This window comes from Falco rusticolus, chromosome Z (assembly GCF_015220075.1).
Source record: "Falco rusticolus isolate bFalRus1 chromosome Z, bFalRus1.pri, whole genome shotgun sequence".
Lineage (NCBI taxonomy): Eukaryota > Metazoa > Chordata > Aves > Falconiformes > Falconidae > Falco > Falco rusticolus.
This window is the reverse complement of record NC_051210.1, coordinates 21,462,077-21,468,307: the sequence shown is the minus strand read 5'-3', so window position 1 is coordinate 21,468,307 and position 6,231 is coordinate 21,462,077.

Below are 6,231 nucleotides of genomic sequence, written 5' to 3'. Positions count from 1 at the left end.
TTTAATTTATTTGTTTCAGGTACATGTGTTAGCAGCAGACTGTATAAAGTAGTCCTAGTCGTAATACTACTTAATGCCAATTTTTTTGCTGTTTTGACATAATAAAACATGCAATTAAAGACTAGATTGTGAGCTTTGAAAATAAACCTGACCTCAGATTATTCAGATTATAACATCTGATACACCACTGGGTATATTGTGTTATTTATACTCAAATCTGAGAAATCTGAAAGGGCTATTAAAAAATCTGAGGAAAGACATAACTGTTAAATATTTGTGGGCTCAATAGAGGGAGTTTGAGGCATATTGCTTAAGAAAAGAAAGAGACAAGTTTTCTTTAAAAGCCCAATCTAAACTTTGTAGCTGATACAAATACAAAATCTAAGAACATTAAAATGAATCAGGTATTCAAAGTTAGCAGCATGTATTTGACCATATTAATAACTATCCATGTCGGATTTTTTAGTATAAATTCAAAGGTGCATGCAGACCTAGTGTCTGACCTGGCCTAAAGCTGAAGGAGGTCATATAACATCCCAGCTGGACTATGTATATATTTCAGGAGAGTACAGGCAAGAGTTACTGGAAGTGTGCATGCTGTTACAATCATGTAGCTCAGAAGACAGTGTCTCAAAATTACCTTGACAAAGATTGTCCTGATATTAATGAGATGCCTTCTACCAGCATGTATTTCCATAAATCCATATTAATATTTTAAAATGACAGCTATGACTGAAAAAAAATATTTTCTGTTTGCTTGAATTTCAGCTTGTTCCAGCTGAAAAATGCATAGTTGAAATACAGGGCTGAAGAATGGATGCTACAGAAGGGCAGGAATGAATGAGAAAATGTTTCTAATTAAAAAAAACCAACCAAAATGTCTTTGAAGGATAGTATTTTGAAAGAGGATCTCTCAAGAAGAGAAGATCTATTTGAAAGGGCATTTAAATTCTCTTTTCAACTGTGACATGTTCCAGCTCTTTGGCATCGCATTTCTTGTCTAAACAGATTATCAAGAAAAGACCCACCCATGAAAGACACTAAACACCTCATATGTGTTTCAGTGAAGATTTTACTGTCTGAGAGATCAATGGCAGCCTCTGTAAGTGCAACACTTCTGAACATCACACAGCCTGATTTGGGAGCCTACCTTCATTGACAATCTGGGACACTGTGTATTCTCCATATCATTTAATAGATCATGATAAAGAGAAACTCTTATTTAGTTTAAGTGGTTAAATATCCTGTTGGATTCACCACAAGTGGTATGAAGCTGGGCGAGTGTGGCAATTTTTCCTCCTTTCATCTCCTTTATCTATCCACCTTTTAGCTTTAACCTTCTTTATCATCAGCTTTTATTATATCTATCCCTTAGAGGATCTGATTCAAAAGCTACTGATGTCAATGGCAACCTCTCATTGACTTCAAAGGGCTTTGGACCAACCCCCAGATGACTGACTTTAATCATTTGTATTACATTGTGCTTTTCTCTTTGCTGGGTGAAATTATTTTCCAAACAAAAAGATATCAGATATTTGATGAAACAGTAACATGAGTGATGAAGAAAAATAAATAATTCAAAGGTATTTTCTCTAGGCTTCCTTCAAGTTTAACCAGAGGCAGTAAATTCCTATCAATTAATTTACATTAATATTGATCACTGCATACTAACTGCAAAGGCTACTCTATATGTTAACACTACGAGTATCATTGGCATTAATCCCACAGCAGTTTTTACCATGAAAAAAACCCCTTGTCCTTCCCCTCCATCCTCTCCATAATTTATTTTTTGTGGATTGTCATTCTGATAGGGTTTTAATTACAGTTGTTGTTGTTGAAGCAGCATTACCTAATATTTTATTCTTGTATGCAATGACAGTCTTGAAAGCACAAGAAAACAGGGACCACATAGTATACTAGATTAACTGTGGGTTAAACTGTTTTATATGGATGTCACTGGCTTGAATACAGTGCATTTTGACATAAATCAAGGAGCACCTGCTCTGAGTAATGGTGGATAATACAGTGACAAAAATGCAGCCTGGAGACAACAGCACTTTTTGCCATTGCTACTTGGTCAACAATAGGAGATCTCCCTAAAATCGGACACCCATTTTGCCTTAGCTCCACATATTTTGGTAAAATATGCCAGAAGCTTAAAAGCAGAACAAAGCCATTTTTACTCACAGTTTATTCAATGCATGGTTTATTGCATGACAGGGATTTTCAAGAAGCGAATCTAAAATCTGCTTAACACCCTGGAATTTCTTAGGCATTTCTCTCTGGCCCGACACTCTTGGGAGAAAGGATGCATGAAGCCATGTTATATCTTCACATGTTGCAACAGCAAACATTTCTCCACAGCTCATGGTGCCTAGTTTAGAAGTAAGTGATAGTACAAATGGGTTCAGCATGTGCTAATGAGAGATCATAAATAGATATTATGTCAATTTGCAAAAACTACACTAGTTCCTCTCTTACAGCTGTAAACACTGCCAAGAGGAAACAATATACAGAATTGCATGGATCTTAGGCTAAGCACATACACTGTATATAATTCAGATTAGTAACATGAAAATCTGTGCAGCTGGGCAGGAGTTAGACAATGTGCCTTTCATGTTGGAAATGATTGATAGGACTGGCAAATATGTATGGCAAAAATCTGAGAAGAGATTCCATACAAACCATGTCATGCAATTAGTTATAACCCAGTTGTTGGTGTATGCTAGTAAACTGCTTAAAAGACAGGTATACCTGGATTTACTGGAGGGAAACAGAAGGTCTGCATATGTCAAGGATTTCTTAGCCTGAATTGATTAACAAGTATCTTATTAAATTTTTGCATTATTATTTTAATTTTCTTTGCATGCTCTGTTTTTGAGAGAAGCAGTATTTTATCTTTAAATATTCCTTCTGTGCTAAAATTAAGTACAAAATTACTAATAGTCTGCATATGAACTGTTATATTTACCTCTCTTCTTATCCAAGCTGCTTGTCAGAGAGACCTAACTGAGTGCAACTTTATTTTCACTTAACACTTTTAAGTTTCTTTTTCTTTTGTAGTCTGGCAGTTACTTAACCATATGCTTTCAGTTCAAGCAACACAACAGAGATTCCTAAAACTAAGTGAATGAACAGAATTAATAGAGGTTTGAGAGAAGAGAAAGAAGTTGCAGTATCCCTATTTCCAAGCTTACAGGAAAACATTGAACATAGCAACACTAATGCTACAAATACCAAAACCCACCCTCCTCTTCCCAAAAATAAATCATATTTTAAAAATATTTTTTCACAATCAAAAAAATGAAGTTGAAAAGATATCCTTCCTAAAAAGAGTATAGAAGCAATATATATAAAAAAGAAAATAATATTAGCTCTGACAAGTCAAATTTGAAACTGAAATAAAATCAGCTACAAAAGATTTTGAAGAAGTTCTTAAAACAAGATGGCCTGTAATAAACTCTGTTTAAATGCCTCAGAACCAGGAACCTGGCTAGAGAGCCAGTGGAACTAGTATGTGGTTGAGGTATAAAAGAAAGATAAAAACCATAGCAGAAAAGCAAAACAGATTATTTTCATTCTTTCACTCAGGAGAAAAGGTTCACTGGTCAGATCCATTCTGTGAGACATACTGCAACTACTTAGGTTGCATTGCCAATAAAATGTGGTTTTAGCAAATCAACAGGGGAAATGGGCATATTACTAAGTTGAGCCACCTTGAAACAGACATAGATCCAGAATGGTGCTTGGTTTCTGCACCTTGTTTTAACTCACCTTCTGGGTCGTTCTACTTGCTTCCATTTATCCCATGATTCATTTGTGGTTTTGTTCTAAAAAAGACTTTATTGACAATGTAATTTGGAGAACACTCTCAGCAATTGATGGAGCTCAGGTGCTCAGATTCTCCATTAGACATGTCTGAAGTGTCAGGAAGGTGAGCACTTGACTCATGCAATCTTTTCCCTTTGTTGTAGCCTTGTTGTCAGCATTAACCCAAGACTTCCAAAAGAAGCGAGGTATGAACATGATGAAACACCAACCAGGCAAAAGGGACAGCAGCAGATGCAGAACGAAGAGCAAAACAGTGTCATTATGCTACTGTATAAATCCTTGACTATACCTAAAACCACTGATCTTGATTCCTAAATATAGATCTGGTCACCTTATCTAAGGAGGTTTTGCAGGAAAACACAGAAAAGGACACACCAGGGATGCTCAGATACATAGAATGGTTTTCAAACAGGGAAACTAAATTAGCTGGTGTCCGGGTTTCAGCTGGGATGGAGTTAACTTTCTTCTTAGTAGCTAGTACAGTGCTCTGTTTTGGCTCTGACATGAGAACAATGTTGATTACACATTGATGTTTTTGTTTGTTGCTGGGTGATGTTTATAAGTCAAGGACTTTTCAGTTTCTTAGGCCTTGTCAGCGGGAGGGCTGGAGGGGTGCAAGAGTCTGGGAGGGGACACAGCCAGGCCAGCTGACCTGAACCAGCCAAAGAGGCATTCCATACCATGGGATGTCATGCTTGGTATATAAACTTGGAGGGTTAGCTGAGGGGTTATCATTGCTCAGGGACTGGCTGGGCATCGGTCAGTGAGTGGTGAGCAGTTGTACTGTGCATCACTTGTTTTCCTTTTCCCTTTTCCTTCAGATTTTACCCTTTGCCTCCACCTTTCCATTATAATTGTTATTATTTTTATTGTTATTATTGTTGTCCTTACCTCTTTATTTTGTTTAAATTATTAAATTGTTCTTATCTCAACCCTCAAGCTTTACATTCCGATTCTTCTCACCTCTCCGGGTGGGGGGGAGTGAGCAAGTGGCTGTGTGGTGCTTGGTTGCCAGCCGGGGTTAAGCCATGACAGCTTGTAAGGTTCTGTAGGATAAGAGACAACTCCAAATAAATGTAATTATCCATAAGATAATGAGCAGTACTGAAAGGGTGAAAAGGAAATATTTCCCTGCTTTTTCTTGTAATACCAGGAGTAGGGAGCATTTAATAGAAATCCCAGGCAATAACTTTAAAAGAAACAAAAATTTCTCCATACCATGTATAATTAACATTATACTGTTAGTTGCTACAGAAGACTGTAAAGGCCTTGAGTGTAAGTAGGTTCAAGGAAAGACTTGACAAATTCACAGAATTAGGCTATTAAAATTATGGCCTTGATGCAACTTCCACTCAGAGAGTCTCTAGCCCATGAATTACTAGCAACTAGGACCTAAACTATGCTGCTACACAGTATGCCATATCCCACTCTGAAGTACCTCACACTAACTCCTGCCCGTTACTGGGCTGGACAGATACTTGATTTGACCTGTTACAGTCCTTATTTCTTTGTACGAGTTCAGACAAAACATGAGGTTAATCTGGTTTTTTTTTTTTAAAACACAGTAATTTACATAGGATAAAATATGGCACCAGCTTCAACCTTGCTACATACTGCTTCTGTAATGAAGAAACTAGCTTCATTCTAACCTGCAAAAAAGCAAAGGAGCAGTGTACATAATAATTGTGCAATTTATAATGAATAACCTTCTTTTTCACATTTTAATTGGAACAAATTGGCAAGCAGCTACTCACAGATTCACAGATATTAATCACAGAACTCAGGCATTCCAAACATTTCTGACAACGTGTTTATTATATTTTCTTTCACCATTTTAAAATTAAAAGAATCTCTACTGTTAATTATGCTGTTAACAGCAATTCAATATTACACTCAGAAGTCATATATTGCTATAGACTGGGTGAAAAAAATGGAAATACAAAGTCCATGGTGATATGAACTTTTTTTATTTCAGCATATGGGAAATCATGCAGCAAGTTGTAGCTACCACTTCTGCAGAAAGAAATGTAAAAGGGAAAAATCCCCTTTCAGTAAGTGGACCAAGTGATGGATCAGAGAGCAGATAAGAACATTTAAAACAGACGATGAAACTGGCTATATATTCCCAGTGTCTCCAAGATTAATATCCTGCTTTTGGGAAACTGCTGAGACCACCTTCATCCAGAGTCGAGGCTGTGAATAACATTGACAATCCAGTTCCTTGCCCCACAAAATAGCTTAGAGACTATTACAAGGGAATAGGTCAAAATGTCCTCACATAGAGCAGTAGCAGAGGACAATTAAAATGAGTAGAACCACTGTCTAATTCACATTTCCTAAGCAGACGCAGAGCATTCAGTCACTTAAGTCACTTAGATTTTTTTGGGGGGGTTGATATGC